Genomic DNA, 22,920 nt, shown 5'->3' on the forward strand with positions numbered 1-22,920 from the left:
ATTCTTTGCACCATATTTTATGAAATTTCTTCCTTCTATTCAATGAAATCCTATGACAAGAATCAAATTCACTCCTTTGAAATTTAATTTCATCAAAGTAAAAATTATTGTGACGGCGTAAATAAAAAAATATAGGATTTGTGACCTCGTGAACATGGATCACTAACCAAAATCTAGTCATCTGTTCTTCTAGAGTTAATGTTAAAAGCTGTCTACGCGGAAAACAAACTTTGTTTAAAAACCCCTTCAACTTTCACCTGAGGCAACAAATATCTCTCCTGAATGTATATCACTAAGTATGACCAGCGTGGGGGAATAAATAAATTATCATATATCACGTAACAAGTAAACAATAATAATGCTATAGATTCCTTAATTTGTACTTTTATTAATTTATTTACCAGATTTATCGTATAATAAGCATCTTAATGACTTCATTTTATTACAAAGCATGATTTTTTTTATACCCGTCTTATGGCGATTTCCCACAAAAAACTTCGAGCGCGACAAAAGTTAATGATTCTGTGCAAAGAAAACTGAATGTCAATTCATAGAGTGACCTATTTTCAGTTTATACGTATTTACTTCCTGACATTTAATGAATAATCCATAGAAATGCATTCGACTTTAAGCTTTCCGCCTTACGCCAATCCTACATAATCTCCTTTAACGCTCACGATAAGACACGTGTCGCGGACTTTGGAATGGTATTTGTGGAGGTCATAAAGGAAGCTTAGAGAGAGAAGAAGAAAGAACTAGAGGGGGATGCTAGTTAAGGGCGGAGTGGGAGCAGTCCCCGAATGTAATACCTCAGCGGGGACCGTAACAGACACCCGCTTCAAAACCACTCGCCGGGTCATGTGTCAGAAATGACTCGGCCGTGACATGGAGACGAGAGGCCAATCGCAGATTTGGACCTCGGAAAATAAAATGACATCGGTGAGAGGCCTCGTTAACAATAAAAATAGCAATCATTATTTCGGTTTTTTTTTATTACCTCCACCGAGAGTTTTTTTTTTTTTTGAATATCCAAAATTTGTTTTTTTTTGTTTCCACTGCATCACAAAGCTTATCCGTTCACTCGCATCCTTCCAATAATCCGTGACATTAATGGCATAATATATTTTCGCGGTCATCCCGATATGAAATTCTGGTAATTGCTTTTGTTTTTCCCGAGAACTCTATTGTTTATGCGTAAATTACCATGCAGATATTGGGATCCTATCGTGAGGCCGCAATGAGTGATCGTTTTTTTTATTTACTAATTTGGCCTCATTTTCCATTAATATTCATCTGCTATAGGATTGTGAGAATCAATAGAATGGGATGTAAATAACACTAAACTAGTCGTAAAATCAAATTCTGTGACAAATTAGGGGTGTTAAGCAATCTATGAAAATATTAGCAGACTTCCAAATATCATACGTCTCGAATTAAGAATTTTATATTTTCTAAATGAGAAGATTTCAATATCGGCATGTATCAATTACATTGAACATAAATAGAGTATAATGACGCTCGCGCGAAAATAATATAGAAAACATAATTTTCCATGAATAAAGCTTTGCTCACAGTAACTTAAATACAATAATACAATAACTCAACCTAGCATGACTTAGAAGTTCAGAATATAGCTCGAAAAACCGTGCCCTACATGTGAGAAGTAGAAAACGTATTCATGATTCTAGCCGATAATAGGGGACTTAGAAATTCCTTTGTTAAGTTGCTAAAAAGATGGAAACTCTTCTAAAATCATATTCGATGTGAATTTTTAGCTGTCCTTGGCTATATTATTCATTTCTTAGTCTGGGTCCTTATATACCAAATTACACGTAAATTCATTATATTTGACGGGGTTTTCATAATTTAAAATTCACTTTAAGTGACACACAAGTAATTAACGCGCTGCAATGTGGGTTGCCTCTCGAATTTAAAATAGTGATGATTGCTTAGGAAAGACCATGAATAAAACGAATTTGTAACGTTCATAGGTTTCTACTTTTTATTAAGTAGTATTACAACTATTATCGCAATGTTAATGGAATGCGACGGAAAGAGCACCAAGGAGAAAGCGCCCGCATTACCCGCAAAGCGGTGCGACCTCCGAGCGGCTTGTTCGTATTGCCTCACCCGTACTAATTGTAAGGGAATATTAATGCCTTTCTTACACCAAATTTTAATACAGGATATAATATGACGTAATCAGTTACCCCACCAAAAATAATCTAAATATGATTTCTGCGGGGGAGACATTGGCAAATGATCAAATCCATGCTGAGCATAAGAGGCTCTTGAAGAAAACCTACTATCCTTTTTGTTGCCAGGTTGTCACATATATGCTGTAGAAGCTTACAATAACTTAATCCGCCAATTAGTTTATTTTTGAAGAAGGTAGAAACAAGCCCACTGAAGGAAAGAGACGGCTGTGAAACGGAAATTCAATATGGACGTCTGCTGTCTATTAGTTACTTGCAAGTGTCATAAAAGAAAACAGGAAATGAAATTAAAGACTAAATTATAACTTCCCTTCATCCAAAAATAAAGTTTCTCTGTAAATTCAACCTTTTTATCAAGGCCACTTTAAAAAATATATTTATTTATTTCCATTCCGCCGAAAACGGCGCACATTGACCTTATACATAGGGGTTTCATAAAAATTTCAACTAATGCACATGCACGAACAACCATGCCATGGATAAGGGAATCTTACCCAGGCGGGACTCGAACCCGCGACCTCAAGCTTGGCAGGCGAAGACTTTAAGCGGCCACCACCGACATCAAATTCTAATCTCGCTACCACCCAACTCCAGCTCCTACTTCATTCACAATTAATTAAGCACGAGCGTCACTCACAATTAATGCCGAATTAAAATGAGCTTGGCAATAAGATTATATGCAATAAAGGGCAAAGGAATAATACTCCGCGGAGTTGAACGTCGAAAATCAGGGTTCCGACGGTCAATCATGGCGCCGGAAGAGAATGGCGACCGCCGGTAGCTAGGCGCGGAATGCCTCCGACTACAACCCCTCTCCCCCCCTGCCCTTGACCCTCTAGCCTCCTCTGACGCCCCTGCATATGAAGAAATCCACCAACCCCTGCACCATGGCTCCTCTCGCCTCTTCCGCTTTCTTTGAACCCCATTTCCGGTCCTCCTCTTCAAATTGTCATCATTGCTCTTGGCCAGGGAGCTTCTTACTCCTTCAACACTCACGGGATTGCTTTGTTAGATTTTTTCTCCCCAGGCCAATAGTCTTAAAATAAGTCAGCACTCTTCAGTCTCCACGGTTTTTGTGCTCCACCAGCCTCCCAAGGCATTCTCCGAGAAAGCTTCTGAATTTAACTTAAATGTATTATACTCCGTCCCTTTCTCTCCCCCTCGGGTGGATGTTGGCTCGAATAGGATTTTAAGAGAATTACACGACCCTTCGTGCCATGGCATTGCAATAGCGTCCAGAGTTTTTGCTGCCAAGTGCTCTTTTATTTTGAGGAATTCGGAGTTTGACAAGAATATCTTAGAAAAATTAAGCATACGTAACTTCTTACATGGGGAAACCATTCAATAATAATAATTATAGTTATCATTTGAACGAACGCCTTAAACTGATATAGATATTAAAATACCCTTTGCCAAGACAACCAATTTTAGCCATTATCGTAATGAAACCAAATAATGACTTCATACTACATTTCATATCGACCACCACTGATTTCGGTAGCATTTTATAGGGCTATAACCAAGAAAATGGCACTGAGCGCATTCATGTATTTATTGTTTCCATATGAGGAGTAGGAAAATCCATGGGTCACGCCCAAATCAACTTTTTTGATATATAAAAAGCTAATTGTAAATATTTATTTTTTGGTTGATATAGACGTTTGATTCTAGGAAATTATTTTCGACTCGACTCGGACATTCAAATGATCGCCCACGTTCATATACAATGCAACTTCTCAATACTTTTCTACAGAACGTGGAATGAAAGAGGGATGTAAAAGAGAGAACGTAATGCCTTCTCTGCTGCTATTAGGACAGCATCAATCAGACAGAGAAATGAAATGCTCATTCGCAGATCTCTTTACATCTTTGGTAGTGACCCAAACGACGAAGGCGGGTTTCTTTCTATCATTTCTTCATGGCGTTTGAAGAATGACCTCAGCTATCTCTTGCCTCCTCCAAAATAATGTAATATCATGTTGATAAGTTTTTGACTTTTAATAACGATTCCCCAGGCTTGAAAACTTTAAAGTATGTCACGGGGAATTATCAAGCAAATAGATCATGTAGTTATTCATAGGAAATCAGCACGACAATAGGCGAACAGAAAAATTCGGTCAAGTATGTCTATCTTGAGAAATTGATCGATTTCACGAGTTGCTCAGGATTTAACCCCTTAAATGCCAATTTTCTTGAACAAAAATTGTGATGGGGATGGACTATAAAAAATATCTTATCAATACTACTTGGTTGAAATAGGTGAAATAATTAATTGTTGCAGTTTGTACTTGTACCTTTCCTTAACAATATGAAGGGAGGCCATGATTTTCTAAGATGAATTCTCCATGTAAAGTGAAATTACGTGTATTATTATCCAGTGCTGTGTGCCATTCAATATGATCCTTCCTCCTACCCTCTTCAAAGCCAAGTCCCAGTTGCGCCACTTGGTATATTTACCGACATTTACCGTATATTCTGGCGTATAGGATCAATTTTTAACCCGGGAAAATCTCCTTACAGGTCGGTGGTCGTTTTATGCGCCGTCGCGTAGCGCCGGTTTTCAAACTTTCGCGACGGACTTCAGAATATGCGGCCAGCGTATTGGGTTTATTGATTCATAATTTTCACGTGAAGTTATCCTGAAGAATAACTTTATGTCCTAAGAGTTTGAACTGGACCCATTGATTTCAAATCTGATATTTTAAGTTTGTGATCGTTGTAAATCTTATAAGATAATGTGGCCCAAAATTGTTGTTAAAACTGGAAAAAAAGGTCATGTTATCCGTTGTAATACCTAGCAATTAATGCTTTATCTTGTACAATATCAACCAGGGGTGGGTCTTTGAGGGGAGGGGGCTTAGGAGGCTGAAACCCGCATTGCGTCTAAATACAAAATAGTTAAAATCGAAAGTTTTGGGGGATTGCCGCATTATACAAAAGTATTTCGTTATATTTTCCGGTATATTTACCTTTTTTACGAACTGAAATACAAATTAGCTCTAAACTTACGGCCTATTTTACACGTTTTTTGTATGTTAAAATCCAGTGGCGGATCCAGAGAGGAGTTAGGGCCTTGGATATCCAATTTACACCAGATAGAAAGGTTACTTTCCTCTGACCCCTCTACTCCTGGGAGGTTACCCCCCACTTGGCCACCTCTCCCTATCCTGGATATGCCACTGAGACCAACACATTTGTGGCTAACTTAAAAAAGTTGATAAGATTACAAAAAAATGGATAAAATTACCTCCCAAGAGTGCTCCGGCGGAGAAATAAGTGCATATGAGTGAATATACAGAAAAAGAAAACGATGCGAGGTAATGAGATAGTGAAACTTGACCAACGGTATCAAGAAACTGAGCTCGCTGGCGCGGAACGACTTCGTCGGAAGAGTTTCCATCGCCTCGAGGAGATGGAAGCGTCAAGACCTAACGGACGAGTTATCTCGACCGAACGAGGAAGTATCTGCAGCCCGTCTCACTTCATCTCAAGTTAACGAAGATTGTAACAATACCCTCGGCCCCCTGTCAGACGCACCTAGCCGACCCATCCGTCCAAGATGTTTCCATACCTCATCAGCATTGAGGCAATGGCAGCGCCGTGATGGGCATGCCGGGAGACGGCGGAAGCAACGAGAAAAGGGGGGGGAGGGAGGGGATCGAGATCTTAAAGGAAGTTGCAGCGAGGGAGGTTGGGTGTGGAGAAAAAAGGGGGATGCTGCCCGCTCATTTCCTCCCTGGGTCCGAGATATCAAGATATCCATCCTTCCCTTCCTTACCCGCCGCCCACGCCTCACCGACGGTCTTCACCACGTCACTCTACTCGTATGGGAATTAATGCATGCGTCCTTTTCATATTCGACGAATACATGGGTATTGAAGCACTTATTTGGGTAGTGGTTAGTCAGTACTGCTTGTAATCTGCCTCCAGTACTGCTTGGTACGATGCATGGCAGTTAGAATTAAATTTGAAAAAAAAATGCGTCCTAATGTATTTCTGGAAGAAGAATACAACGTAGCTATATAATTCGGGGCACCCAATTAAAGGCAGTTGAATCCGTGAAATATCTAGGATTTAGACTGAATAATGATCTATCGTGGAATGAACATATTCGGGAAATAACCGGTCAAGCTAATCGTAAAATGGGTTTTGTTAAAAGAATATTAGAAAAGTGCGACGACAAAGTGAGAGAAATTCGCTACTTTTCCCTCGTTAAACCCCATTTCGAAAACGCTGCTAGCGTTTGCGACCCTCATGAAAAAGGCTTAATGCAAAGAAGAGCTGCCAGGTATGTGGAAGGCCGTTACGATGGTCTTGTTAGTGTAACTGACCTCTTAGATAAATTCGGATGGTAATCTCTGCCAGACCGTAGATTGAAAAATAGACTAAACCTTTTAGATAAATTCAAGAGCAGTATCTTTTCTAACGAAGTTAGCCATATCTTACGGACGTCAACATACTACGGAAGATCAGATCATATAAATAAAATTAGAGAGATAGACTGTAGAAAATACAGATTCAGAATTTCTTTCTTTCCACGATCAATAAGAAATTATAACGGCAGCGATATAATTCATAAATAGATTAGAAGACTTGTAGTGTAGCTTACTCACCAATGTAAAACTTAATCAATGTTTCTTAATTTTATTATTATTTCTAACAGCATATGGTAGTATAATTTGTTGGTATGAGTGACGTTTTATGGACTGTTTGGTGTGCACGTGGGAGTCCAATTGCATGCTGCATTCTGGTGATTGATCACCCCTGCTAAACGCCCTAGAGGTGGCTCGCAGGGTATTATGTAGATGTAATGTTTATATTCTGGTGTGCCCAGCTTTCTTATTCAGTTTATTGCCCGATGTTTCGTGGCCGTTGCTGGTGTCTTTTCCTTAGCGATTCCCCAAGAAATAGTATGCGTGGTATACCCGAAAAAACATCACCAACAGCTACAATGGCCCGCGTGAGCTCCAACGAAGTTAGTCGGTGCTAGAAATACCTTTTTGGTACTCGAATATCTGTACTTGACTACATTTCGGCACACTCCTACGTCGCGGTTGGCTAGAATGGCCGATTTTTTTAAGAGTTAGAAGTGAGAATTATTTTTTTGTTGTTTCATTAGAAGCAGTAGTAAAAACAGCTTGATCGCAAAATATTTCAGCGTACCGAATAGCTTTTGAAAACTGTATATTTACTTTATCAACAATGACGTAATTTACTGGGTAGACCACAGGCTCTTCGGGTTTTTACGGCAGGCATTGCGATTATCAGTTACAAAACCGATTTTTAGTGATAAATGCCGCCATTCCTGACGACAGTCTTAAGTTTAAATAGGTTATGAATTGGTTATAGAAACTTTGACCTCACTACAATATTCCCATACTTGAGAAAAATATCCTCACGACTGAGGCACAATACTGCCATGCAAATTATTTATTTACATACGTTATCAGCAAAAAGGGCCCATTGTAAGAAAAATGCACTTTTAGGCAGTTCAATTCGCAATATTGTTGAATTTTATGATATATTATCTTACAGTTTAATCATACGTGTTATTGTAAGACCACTTCTCAAGATATTTAAACGTACGCCTTGAATAGTAATGTAGAAAAGCCTCGAAATCTAGACAAATGATCGTGTATAACTTGTCAAAAGTCATTTAAGAGAGAGAAATTTGTTAACAATGATTTATATATCTTTTGCGGAACCAACCCTCAACGCTGTTAGGGGTATAAATAAGTATAAATCCATTGGTGCTTGAGTAACCAAACGATTGTCAATACAATATAATCAAATGATTACTTTGGTAAACTAAAATTTACTACAAAAAAATCATTTTGTTTTGTTATGTCACCTAAAATTTCATCATATCAATGAATAGAACTCTAATCATCGTTTTGTCACTTTACCACTTAGAATTATTCTGTTTGGGAATATTCCTCTCTCTTGCTTATTTGTTTAACCAAAGAATGAAACTAGCCGTAGGTCTGACATTTTTTCCTTCCAAAATGGTTCACTAGGAAATCAAAAATGGGAATAGGATCAAGGTATGATCATACAGCTATTCGTATGGAGGCACATGCAATGTTGAAGGTGGTTTCATCAATCAAATGGCGAGGTAAAAACACAGAGATGTACGATGGGCTCGCATATCCCATTGAAGATTACGACCATACCTTTATATCAAGAGTTGTCATTGAAAAAGTTTAAAAAATATTACTATTGCCATACTTTTCAATCCATTGGGATAAGTAGATGGTACAGAACTATCCACCTCTTCTACCAGAATTAAGCAGATTAAAGGCAAACACGCCCTTGAATAAAATCTATCGAATGAACTATCCCGTGCTCTTTTACATCGGAATGTAGTTTTCCACCATGTGTTTGTAGACTGATCTATGATTTTACTTAAATACAGAAAATTCAACTACTATGTAAATTGGAATGCAAATAGTCTACTATTTCCAGTATCTTTTAAGATTATTGGGCATGAATGATCGCGTGCGCAAGTAGTAAGGCATTGTTCTTGAAGCTACATAACAAGGGAAAATGGTGAAGATATTAAGTCCGCCACTTGAAATAATTAGCGGTAGATACTGGATATTAAAATGCACATTTAAATTCATAGTTAAAAGCACTAAAACTTTCTCATTCAAAGAAGATTGATGAGAAAACGAGATTTATTTTTCTATTGTTATTTTAAACACCAGATACGTATTTCACGAGATTTTTAATGATATACTTTCTTTCAATGTGTTCCTTATCCAAAGTTAAGGTATTTTAAGAACGGATACCGTCAAATGTATCAGTTAAGAACTAAATTTAACTTATTTCTTTAAAAAAAGTTTTGAAAAGTTAACTTCGAACTGAAATGCCTTGTTCCGTGATAAGCTATGAATAATGTTTCACCGTAATCATTAAAATTAAGTCTTGCAAGTTAGCTATTCTTAACATATTTTCACAATTTTATTATAAATTCGCCTGAAACCTTCATCACGCCGAAAAATAAACTTTTGAAATGGTTCTTACCACATCGGAGTAATTATTTCATTTGTTAATAAACCAGAAATTGTTACATAGCAAACAACGCCAAAAACAAAAATACCATATCATCAAAAACATAAAATTTGAAGTTATGTGGTGCATGAAAGGCAGGAGTATTAACTAAATGTGTTACGGATGTTGGTAAGTAAAATGTAAGGAAATATAAGGAAAGCAGTGAAAACAACAAACACGTATGGCAATCAATTCATCAGAAGCGAAAACTCCCTTAGAGCAGTTGGGTGATCTTAAATGACCTGAACTAAACTACAGATATTTTCCATAACAGGATTCAAATGATGGAAGGCAAAAATAAAGTTGAAACCAAAAAAATGAACCGGACGGTTTGAAGATAAGATCCGATTTCGCTAAATCAATTTTTTCACGTTTTTTCCGTGTGAGATCTGTGAAATATGCGCGCAGTTTAATGAATTCACTTTCGAGAAGCGAACTTATTTATGCCGTTCTCGCGAGAGTAGTGCAGATTCCTCAGCGTTTCTCATTCGGTTGAAGCCTTCACAGATTTGCATCTGCATATTCATCAACCTACACACGGTCGGCCCAAAAAAAAAATGGCAAGTCAATATTTGGTTATTTTTCATTTTTCAGCGGCGTTTTTTCCTCCCCCAAAATTTACACATCGACTGCTTCACGGAGTGCACTCACTCTATGTGAGTTTATTTAGGGACCTCGGCAGCTTTCTGGCAAATTCAGTACTGCGCAAAACGAAAAGAATTACGGTGATTCATCAAGCATGAGTGACATGACTAGCTCTAGCGACCCTTTTCCGTGGCATTCGGTCACTTTAATTTGGTGCGTAAATGCATTTGGTTATGTTGTACTTCAATAAAACTCATTTTTCAATTAGAGAGCGTATTTGCTAATGAATCCTCGATGACAAAGAGAAATGAAATTATAACAAATATTTCCACACTCCTATAAAATTCCACCAATTGATATTTTTCGAATTTGAGCGCTGAAATATAAAATGAAATATTTGCCTTTTTTCACAACAAAAATTAGGAATGAAGATGAAATTTAGTCAGGGTGTCCAAATGTGAAGGAAAGTAGCGGCATTGATTCTTTACACTCGAATGCGACAGTAGAGGGAACCTTGAACTTCAAATAGAGTTTTTGACGTGTAAGGAAGTTGAAATGAGGGTTGGCAAGTTAAACAAAACGAAAATGTTTCGTTTCGACCCAGAGGGAAACGAAAATATAAGGCCTAGGTTTAGTTTCGCTACCGCATGAAATTAAAATCACCAAGGAACGAAACTTTACTTACGATAACGAAACTAAATTAATCGAAACTCCGCTGCTCATAGTAAAGTTTCGATCCCAGAAATTGAGGGGAGAGGGATAAGAGGGAATCTTTTTGACCCATTACGTTTAACATACGTGTAGAGGGGTTAAAAAATTTGAGCTAAAAATCGAATGGACAGTTTGCGTTCACCATTTTTCCGTTAACGGTAAAAATATGAGTGCCCCATGCATCTCATGACGGCAGGTCGAACCTCTAATTCATTCAACCATACTTTGTACTCGGAGTGTGGGTCGAAACTAAACTGTTGTAAGGTGAAACACGTAGTCCCTCCGGTGCTAAACATTATCTGCGTTTAGTTTCGTCCCAGAGTTTTAGTTTAGTTTTGACTTCTATTTTGTTTCGACCCTTAGTTTAGCTCCCCGGGTTAAAACCCATTTTGTTCCGTTTCTACATTCCGCCCCCCCTAGGACGAAGCTACTGAAATTTTACTGGTTTTGACTTCCGTTTCGTTTCACTTGCCAACCCTGGTTGAAATGCCTTCTCCAGGTCTGGGTGTGAAAAATTTAAACGCCTTGCGATTTCAGAGAGGATTTGAATTGCATATTTTAGTAATAAATTCAAGAAATAATTTTTTCCATCTTCTTTTCATTTTTTTTTTCGATTTCCCTCATACTTATCGGATAGATAGCATCGAAATTTGTTCACGAAGATATGATGTTGGAGTATAATCAAATGGGGATGCGTACTATGTATAGATATTTTTCAACGAGTGCACGGGTTACAATTTTGTACAAGCATTAAATAATTTGGCCCCATATTTAATATTCTTACTAACAATAACCCTCAATTCATAGTAATAAATGATCGAAAAGCGGAGTTTCCTTCAGCATACAGTTGTGTTGTTATAACTTCCGTAACAAATATAATTTTTTTATCTACAGCGGATATTTCAGGATGAAATAATTAGGAGTTTTATGTCAACGCGCGTTAAACTTGCCATGGATTGGGGTCCAACGTCACAGGCAAATGAATTAATCTAGTCATAATTAAATGAATCATATAAATATTTTTTCCGATCCATGATCATGACCAGTGTGCTGCCTCAAGTGGCCGTGGTTATAAATTTCTCTTATGAATTTATACAACTCGTGGCCAGAACAATTTGCTCTCATACACCAAGACATTGAAGAGGAATACAAATAGAACAAGATAATACAGGAAGCGTTCCATATGAAATTTATACTCACTAATTGAAACAGTAAAATTGCTAATAACATTGCATTTACGCGGTGCTCAGGCGATTTGTTTTCTTAGCTTGATGAGTTCCATCGAGTACTAGAGTTGCAGTTTGATTGCCATGTGAGTCATTAATTTTCAACGACGAGAAGGTACTTGAACATGGCTTCAGCACTCACAGTTTCCCAAAATCGCAATTCTCATAATTTTTATGCCACCATTATTTATAATTTTTGTCAAAATATAGTCTTGGTCAACTAAAGACCATTTCGGATCATATAATTAGTTGGAAGTGATTATGTGTCCTATATTAAGCCTGAGTTGATTATGTGCCCTATTAAGTGTATTTATATCGAGTTCTCTCTCAATTCTACAAAAGTGATTGTGTGCCGACGAGTATATATTCCACTAGCGATGCCGTTAAATAAATTTTCTGGCTATAAAGCGTTGAAACGTCTTCTACCATGAACGCTACGGCAATGATCAGGGAGTGTAAAGTATGGAAGCCGGTTGAAAGTAAAGTTATTTAATTAAATTGGGAGAGGCAAAAATTAATAATTTTGAATATTTAGCTTTCCATTTAGTTCTGGCAATGATTTTTTTAAATAAATGAACCTCACTTCCTTCCTAGATGCAACTTGAATGCAAGACCAGACAGGAAACCACATTGGGAGATTTTATCACCCAAACCTGAGTATACACTTCGAGTGTTTTGCAAATTTTAAATCAGAAATAAGAGTAAAAAATACTAAAACACATCCCGCTACTGCCATATTTACGACTCAATCCTAAAACTTCTTTTTCTATCGATCTCACTCCCTACCCTATTCTTCTTCTCAAGTCTCTTATTGGAGAACACACCGGACCGGAAGTAAAATAATTTCCAGAATATATAAATATATATAAGTATTCAATTTTTGAAAATATCAAAATATATCTAAGAATGTTCAGGCTTATATCTTTTAATTGATAAATGAAACCAAACAATTTCATCCCATTCGACAACAGACGTTTAATTCTTGCAGCTATAATTTAACTAATTTATTTAAGGGGTTGAAAATGCATTAAAATTCCGGTGGAAAACCGAGAGAAACGTTAGTTTTGATCCTATTTTTCCTCAAAGTCAATGCAAAATGGATGGATGTTTTGCAATGTTCAATTTCGTTCTTGCCGTAGAATGAATTGAAAAATTTAAGCGCATTACTGCCTAGGTTGAGTCAGAAAATTAGATAGATGTTTCGATGATGTGCAGTGACACGGTAGGTAGTGAGCTCCCTTACACTCCCCCTCAACGTGTCAATGCAAAACATACGGCTTATCCAGTCTCTTCAAAGCCACTTCCAACGATCCATACACCAATGGGAGCACTTCCGAAGCAGGCCAAAAGCGATCTCTTAATCCTCTTCAAAGGAGCGTTCTCATGCCGCAGCCTCGCTCATTGTCTCCGTCGATACTTGGAAACCACTCCAAACAGTAGCGCAGCGTAGCGGTCCATGTTGCCCCACCCAGCGCACGTCTTGAGAACAAGAACAGCCACGCTTATCCTATTTATCTCAAATTCATGTTGACTTATATCTCCAGCAAATTAGAATTCATGTTGACTCCAAAGAGTATTGTTTGTACGGGAATTAGCAAAGATTACCGAAAGCTTTGAAGTTTTGCAAATTTTGAAGAGAATAAAAAAATGCGGAATATTTTCAATGGTTTTCTAACATTTTTCGATTTTAACACGGATATAAATTTCTTTAAATAAACATATTGGGAATATTATACTTCTCTAGAATCCAATTCATTACAATATTTGAACGTAATCATGTTTTACCGCATTGAATTAACAGTTAATTTTAATGGCCAAACTCCAAATATTTTTTATGCGGTAGTTACAGTGAGTTTTAGAAGAAGAAGAAGAACATTTCATAAACTAGTAACTTGAAGGGCATGTAATATTATATTCACTTTCGACACGGGACAGAGATCATAGCTATTCAACAGCAAGTATTAATTTTACAACCTTACCACGTTTTTTTGTTATTTATACCTAAAATATTCTCCTAAAGCTTATTGTAACTTTCTCATCAAAAATGTTTGAATTTTTCAAAAATTTAAGGGGCCGTAGGCCGCCATTTTCTTCTTTATTAATGCAATGTGATTTTTATATAACTGATGTTTCTGGTATATATTGTACTATTATTTGGGCTTGTTATTTTGTTAGAGTAGAAAAACGGCTACGCAAGAGGAAAAAAATACCTATCGAACCTGGCTCCTTCACTCTCAAGTCACCCACTGTAACTCCTGGGCTACCGCAGGCATTGATCTTCGGAAGAGACTTCACCACACCTGTAGTTTGCAGTTCCTTCATTGGATTTTGGTGGCCAATTCGGAAATAAATTCCATTTTTAATTTTTATTCCTGAATTGTACTCGAGATAATGTTCCAATCACAGTAAAAGTGTATGAGCATTGCATTAGCATTTTATTCTAAGCTATCCTGGAAATGTCAGCTCTCATGCTAATGAGGAAGTGGCCAAAATTTTAGTTTCAACATTTAGGAAAAACACACAAATAAACAAGAAGGCGATTGTTAAAAAAACATGATAAAATTCTCACAAAGTTCTCAGCTCGGAGAGCCTCTTACACAAATGTTCGGTGCAGTGGTTCGGGCACTGAGTATCGTCATGATTCACCCTCACGAATCAATTTTTTTATTATGAGCACATTGATTTACCAGACGCTAATTAATTTTACGTGGCTGCGCAGTAAGTTTTTTTTAATGGCATTTCGGATGCAATCCCCATCACCGTCACAATATCATGTCGTTTAATTTCTTTGCAACCAAAACCTTGAAACCTGCATGACGAACTCTCATTCATACAATCTCCGAGGTGGAGCATCACTGAACACGTTCATATCGACGTTAATTAACACCGACAAAGACTCAACACGAGTTAATCCAGTGATTGCAAATTGGAAGTGCTATATTTCAATTAGTAGTTCAAAATATTGACTGGAATTTAATTGGGTTCCATTAACTCAATATGAAAAGTGGGTTACATTCGTATCTCATTTGAACAACGATTAAAAAAAAATATGCAGATATTTCACTTTTATGTTTTGCTAATGGTTTGTAGGAAAGTAATTACGGCCGGCGTTAAAATTTGATCGGATGCATTAGGCACACGCGTGATAAAAATTTCCCACGAACATTTTCACGACCAACGCTAATGATTTCCGAGAATGCATTTGTGCAGGACCGATGAGCAGAGCTTTATTTTTGCGCGATGAGCATTAAACGCTTTCCTCGTTTTTATAAATAGGTAGATAGCTACCGATAAGTATGCATATATAAACATTATTTGGACAAATCACTATGAGTTTGTATTTAAATGCATGACTTCGATGAGGAAACTCATATTTTTAATGACGATAGCTTTGGAAAAGATTTATGTTCCATTGTGACGTCATTAATTTTCCTAGTACATACTGTGGATGAGAATATTGATCTGATTATGAGAATACAATTTAAAGTAGATGAGATATCTAGTTTAATAGTTGAATTTAATCAGTATTCGTGTGGAAGGGAATCTATCAACCGCAACAAGGGCAAGGTAGTATGATAGCCAGTTCATTTTACTCCAGTGTACGAACGTCTGAAATGGCCAATTGGAGGAAAATAATTGTGAAACCATAGATTTTATTTTCTGTTAGGGCCGTGCCTCAAGATCACCCCAGCAAACCTCTCATCTCTAAAAATGGGGACCTTAAAATTCCCTTTTTTCAGTTTTTTTTTGAACAATTAGAAAACCATCACCTAAAGCGTGGCAACACAAGAGTGAATAAAAAATTAAAGAAAATAAATTTTCCTACGTAATAGATATTTATCATTTTCCGTTGTTGAAGTATACAAGTTAAAGGGGTGTAACATTTTCAATAAAACTGATTTTCAATGTAACGTAATCAAAGTCGACGTATTAAATTTATTTAAAAATTATCGAAGGATGCAGTATTTATGAAAAACATATAAAGAGTAATTGCAGTACTTCATGAGAATCTGAGAAAAACGGTATGATTCCAGATGAAGGCAAATTATTTTACGATGCTGAAGACTTTCAATTGATCTTCTACGTTTTGAAATACACGATATTTCCCCCTATTTCACGTTTGCTGGGTGGAGAACACACATCTGCATCATTGTATTAAAACGTTATATTTATCAATCTTAAATTTCTATTCAACATAAAAACTTGTCCGTATCCAATTCATATCTCCGACCAACTTAATGCTTTATTAATTTCGAAATTTGAACATAGAGTTCCACGAATCATAGCAAAATAATCTAAACAAGATGAATTTTAAGTACCATGGGATCAATATGAGCCTCTGAATTAATATTTCATAGAAGAAGGAGGAAGACTGATGTGAGTTTGGAATTGACTGAAATTTTGCGGAGTTTAGGTACTCATACTTTAACTAACGTGTTTGTCCTCGTTTTATCTTTCACAGAAACATTCCGCTGGAAAACAGAGGAATGCTGCCCATCAGCAAAGAAACCTCCTCGAGAATTTCAGTTCAGAAAAGGCGTAGGCCCGTGATAGGGAAAATATGTTGGAATATGGCTGGTATTTACACACTTTCCTTCATTAGGCACCGCTAGCATATAGAACTTGTGCATGTAGGTGACTTGCAATCAAAATAGTTTATTGGATCTAAATAGAGTATTTATAAGATATATAGCTATTGAATATTGCCTCGATTTCAATCTTTTTCAAGCTAGTGCAAGAAGGTTGAACTAGAAGGCTGTAGAACTTCTTTATCTGCCCTAGGTACTTACTTCTTAGTCTTTCTTGGAGAACTTTCTTCGAATATTCTCTCCATTACATTTATCATCTATTTACCTTATCTTATGACATGAACTATTCACCGGTTTTTTTTATGGCGCATCATGCTCTATAAAAGACTTTAGTTTCCTATTATAAGAAACAACTCCTTGTTCCTTATCTTATCCGTCAATTTAATCTTTGGTAGACTGTAAATTCTACCTGAATGGAAAAACTCTTAGTTTAATTAATCATTTGATTCACACAACAACTATTAAGATATGAGAAAACTCGCCTGAAGTATGTTGTGTAAAAGTATTAGTCACACAATACCCGATCAATATCAAACTCAAAATCACTATTGAACTTTATTCAAGGGTAAGAGATTGCATCAAAAGTCACCGTTTCCTTATAATCAAAGAAAGCAAAAATGAAAAATAATAATCAAAACTAGAAACTGTTCAATAACAAGTATTTATTCCCGGCGATAACTTTCCCATCGGCATATGGAAAACCATTTTTTTATTGGCCATCAAAAATGTTTCTAATTCGTTTAAAATTTCGTAGAACAAAATGCATATCTGAATATAAAGTGAATAAAGTTAATATTCACTGCGTAAACTAACGAATAAATAAATGAAATAATAATTATAATAAATAAAATCATAAGAATGTGATGGAGATGCAGAAGGGCGGGACCTTAAAAATATCTGTAGTTTTCTTTGGCTGTCAGGTAAGAATCACAATCTTGCATGAAGATATTCATTCAAGAACTCCTCAGCCAATATTTCATCTCTTTCCTTCGCCTTGTCCACATTTTTCCCCATTCGGTCACGAGAATTTTCGCTCCCTCACTCTCGGCCGTCACAAGTTCCATTTTCAATGAAGTTTCTCTCCGATTCTTCCCACTCCACCATCCCCTTTCTTCTACATGACCCTCCCCCACTCCTCCTTTACGTACAAAGTCCCAACCCCCACCCCTCTTACCAGAAAGACCCACCCGAGCCGAACAGCAGCAGCCCCAGCACTTCACACTGCCGTGAAACTCAAACAGCGAAACTTCTGCCTGGTTTTATTTTTCCAATTCCTCCCATCGCCCGAAAAGCATTCCTTTTCCACAAATACGTATCTACCCACCCTCTCTCCCTCACTTTGCCGTCCATTCTTTTCCTCCCCTCCATCCGCTATCCATCCCCACTCCTACCCCGCTACTCGGTTCCCCAGTTATAAAAAAAAATCACTTCTCTTTCCTGCCTGAAAAAATTCTGCTCCTCCTGCTTACAAAATTCTTTTTTTTTCTTTCTTTCTCCATCTCGCATTAGCCCTGCAATATCGTTCCTCCCCCTTCGAACCACATTCCGCCCTTCCCCGTTGGTGGTGGCCTAGCGGGTAGCTGGCTTGTCTGGTGATCTAAGAGTCCCAGATTCATATCCCGGGTGAAGCCATAGGGCACTCATCAGAAAAAATCATCACTGGATCTGGTACTGGATCCCTCACTAAATGTCTCTTGTGACTCAATGACTGTGGCTATATCCGCCCTCACCAATCCAAACCGACCTTCAGGTCGATTCACTGACTGCTGACTAACTGAGGAAAAACATCCTTTTTCCACAAATGCGGCTCTTTGGAACAAAAATATTTGAGGTCCAATTTTTTTTCTATTTTTTCACGATTCCTAGGTTTCATGGCGTTTTTCTTACGATTTTTCTCTTAATTTTGGATAGTGTTTTACCATACTACCATATTAAAAAATTGCAAGCGCTAATGAGATCGCGAAAATTTGCATTCAAGAAAATCAAGGGATGGATCAAAGAGGTATCTTGCATGATGATGGGCACGATATGGTTCTTAATATAATTAAAATAAGACATTGCAATATTTCCACTGAGTTTTATTATTACAAAACGCGTTTCGTCGTTACAAACAATACACTTGATAACGTTGTTTGTAACGACGAAACGGGTTGTGTAATAATAAAACTCAGTGGAAATATTGCAATGTCTTATTTTAATAATATCAAGGAGCTCTACTCATCATTCTTCCCCTCCCCTTACTTTTTCCACCATTGTCTCCTAACTTCTATCCAGTCCTAATCCAACCATATTGCTCGTTTTCCCCTTACTTAAAAAAAGCTCCCCATCCCTACTTAAAAAATTATACTCCTCCTGCTTTCGACATTCTTTATTCCTCTCTTTCCTCATCTCGAATTATCCTTTCAATACCGCTGCCTCCTTCCAACCAAATCCCTCACATACCCTTAGTGACGTGGTAGCTAAGTGGGTAGAGCGTTTGATTGTTGACCTAACAGTCCCTAGTTCAAACCGCGGGAGAAGCCTTTTAAAACCACAAAGTAAAATCCTCGTGTGGCTCATGGAAAAAAAACCGGCTCTCATACCCTTGATATGTAATGTTCACACGCCTGGGACTGTATATGAGTTGAGCTCTACCTTAACATATCCAAATTACACTTCAGGCTGAATCATAGACTAATGACTGATATTGAAAAGCATTCCTTTCCACAAATATATATCGCCCTTTCTCTCCCCCGTACTAACCTATTAAGTACTAGGTTCCTTGGTTTGTAAAAATTACTCCCATTTCTTCCCTAACAATACCTACTCCCCCTATTGCTTCCCATATAATGTAGTCTCTCTCCATCTCGATTTACATAGTAATGCTCACACGCCTGTGGCTCCATCAGAGGTGATCTTTACCCTCACCTTTCAAATCAACCTTTAGGCTGAATCACAGGCTAATGACTGACTATCGAAAAGCATTCTTTTCCACAAATACATTCTTCCCCTCACCCATACCTCTATTCTACTTCTCGGTGACCCGGTATCAAAAAATCATTCTTCATCCCTTCTTATAATAACCTTCTTTTCCTGCTTTCCATATTCTTTTTTCTTTCTCCATCTCGGATTACCCCTGCAATATCGTTCGTCTTTTCCGGCCACATTCCTTACTTTCCCAGTATCTTATTTCGTGCCGTTTCGCCATCTCAGAGCACTCTTCCACGTTATCGGGGAAGAAATTCTGGCGGTACAATGGCCGCCCTAAATGGAAAACACTGCTTCAAAAAGCCTTTCTCAAAGATGTTACCCATATTATGCAGACGTGCCATGCAAAAGAGGTGCAGAAGAAGTCATGAGACGTTAAAAGTTCTTCTGCCAGAGAAGAAGGGTGAGATACTATGTGGGCATTACTGATTGCATCAGCTTTTGGCTAAGTTTTAAACATGAATTAGTCACATGGAAAATAAAAATACAAACTTTGATACCAGTCTCAGAGATTCTCATTAAAGAGGGTTTCAAATGAAAGAATATCGTTTTCAGAGGCGATTAATCTATAACGAATATCACGGATTCAAATTGGATATTAATTATGACAAACGAATGAAAAATACGTGAATTTGTATGAAGAGATATACCTCATTTGAATTTTTTTCTAAAATATTCACACTTTTTTTAACCAATGCGATAAAATTACAAAATTCCTTCGTTTTTAATACATTTGGTATTTTTGAAATTTATTTTTCATTCTCTGAAGGTGTGTGCGTAATCTCTTGAATAAAATACAAAAATTTCAAATCATTTAATGCTATAACAATGTCTTTTATATTTAGAAGGACAATTGTTTTTTGGTTGATTTCTATCATAACTATAGTGGTAAGTAAGTAAGACTTACTTACTTACAGAAGGCAGAAGACTTTCAACGCAAGGAGTCTAAAAAACGGCGGAGCATGCGAGGCCCACGTAAAAGGCTGAGAAGTTTCTGAGAAGCGGTGATATCCCAGGCAAGAGGTCGTGTCGTCATCAACTTATCAGCGAAACGGTTAAGACCGTCAATTTTTCGTCGAGAAAAGCTTGAGAGGTAAATAAGGGATCGAAAGATGGAAATACACGATAATTTTTTTAAAAACTCAATCACAATCGATAACAAAAAAACTAGTGAACACCGTTATACCTGCTTGCAAGTACCTATGAGTTTTTCCGCATTGTGATTTTCTCCGCTTTCTTTCTATGCTCTAGGAAAGCCTTGTGCTTTCGGGGTCGGGTATTTTAAATGGAGATGGAAATTGACGCTGAGGAACTTATAGCGGAGACCTGTATTAAAGAAGGAGATTGAAGTTTTTCCGCTACTTTCACACCATTTAAAAACTCAGTTTTTTAACACCTTACTTATGTTTTCTCTCTATAAATATTTTTGTAGAAAACATTGAAGAAGCTTGGGAAATAGTTCCCTGAAGAATAAAATAAAAGAATTGGAGAGGCAGGGGAAGGCTGTGATGGAGGAAAGGTTGCCCTCAAGTCATCGAGACTAAATTGAAAAACGATAGTCTCTGATTCGAGACGGCAATACAGTAAAAAGATTGGACATTTTCTGCCGTACCAACTTAACTTAAGCTTACGTAGTGTAACATGTGACAACGGAACGTACAGTAGAGGATAAAACGAAAACTTACCTGACACGGATATGGTCTTCTGGGGGAAGCATGATAAATAGTTGTATTTTCATTCAATAATATGCTATGAAGTTAATATTAAGCAGCCTTACCTGAAAAAATAAGAGAAAAACAATAAATTCTTACTTCTTCAAAAATTGCTGTTTCACACAAACTTATTTAAGAGTTATATGGGGTATACATACATGTTAAAAGGTTTCCATCAAGATAATACTGCTACTTCATGTAATATAACTATCAACTTATGGAATAATAATTGAAAGTGGATATTATTTTACTCTATCGAATACAATATTAACAAGATTGGAAAAGTTTAGGGAAGATATATGAAAATAAATGAAGTGGCTATGAATATCCTGCTGTCACACTCAATTCACTTGTAAATTAAGGCTCAGTTACCTATTTTATGGACAGAATGGTGATGGAAATATGTAATCGTACACAAGAATTAAAATATACATATAGTGCTCTTACGGTACCGCTGTCTTTAAAAGATTATATATAATTTACGTGGTTGCATTATTTACGTATGGTATTTGGGGGAGACGGGTATCAGCCTAGGTCAATTGCACTATAAAGAAGGTTAATACAAGAAACGTGGAGAGAAACCCAACGTCGGCCTTTGCCATCTCTTAACGTAAGGCGTCAAGTGGAACACGGTTTAACGTCCCATCCCCGGGGCAGAGTGCTGGAGATGATTATATATATTAAGTGTGCAGAGTACACTTGGTGGAACCACAAATCCATAATGCGAATGAAATCACTTAGTAATGTTTTACAAAAACTTTATTGTTCCCACCCTGGCTTTCAAATACTACAGACAATAGACCTTGATAATGACTACATAGTAGTTGAAACCCAGGTTTGGAACAATAAAGGCTTGTGGAACATTACCTAGTGATTTATTTCACACTATGCTGAAGATGAGTTAGCATCCACACAGCCTTCAAGTAGGTATCAAATAACCTCAAAATAATCTCTACCCTACCGAGGTTTGAACCTAAGCCCATTGAATGCAACGCCAAAACTCTAACTACTATACCAATCCAATCCCCGGAAAAAGAGTTGAATGTGTAATATAATTCAGTAGTTTGGAAACTAATGGGTACAAGTGATTTCTTTTTTCTATACAAAGTTAGGTACAGAAATTATGTATAGAAAACAAACGAGATGAATTGGATATTTGATTTCGTGCATTTGGTCTTCCACTCAATATCAGCATAGAACAGAGACTCACTCGTACCCCTTGGCAACCAATTTTTGTGTACTTCATCTTAAGGCCGTATCACACTAGCGACTGCGACCGCCGCTGCGACCGCGACTGCGGCTGCGGCTGCGACTACACCCCATCACACATTGCGGCCGACGCCACGATTGCGCATGCGCACGTATGAACGTTTCTGCTTGTGGCTTGTTTGTTTACGAAAGCCCAAAGAATAGATAGGGAGCAGCAATTGTTGAAAATGTTCCTAAAATATCTTAAAACGTACTTAATTTTCATTCACCTGTGTACTCGGGTGCAATATCCGATATACTGGCCTTCCATCTTCACTTTAAAAATCCGAAATTATCTCAGCGTTATCTTATAACCTTCTTGAACTTCCCTCGCTACGGTAACCAAAACAAACAAACACGTCTGCCGCAAGAGCGCGAGATTGAAATGGAGCTCTCTGATTGGCTGCGACTGCGACTCAGTAGAATAGCCGGTCGGCTATTCTTCGGAGTCGCAGTCGCAGCGTCGACTGCCTCGCTCTGATTGGTCGACGGGCCAGTCGCAGTCGCGGTCGCAGCCGCAGCGCCGGCCGCAGTCGCTAGTGTGATACGGCCTTAACAATTAACTTTACCTCTGTTGAGAAAAAAATCACTTGTATCCCTTGGGTTCTCACCC

General features: G+C 37.5%; 1 protein-coding gene across 1 annotated transcript in view; it reads right to left on the bottom strand.

The window, feature by feature from the left end:
- LOC124153727 overlaps positions 1–22,920 on the bottom strand; it is a 653,735-nt gene that overhangs the window by 194,860 nt on the left and 435,955 nt on the right. The window lies entirely within an intron of this gene.

Source organism: Ischnura elegans, chromosome 2, assembly GCF_921293095.1.
Source record: "Ischnura elegans chromosome 2, ioIscEleg1.1, whole genome shotgun sequence".
NCBI lineage: Eukaryota > Metazoa > Arthropoda > Insecta > Odonata > Coenagrionidae > Ischnura > Ischnura elegans.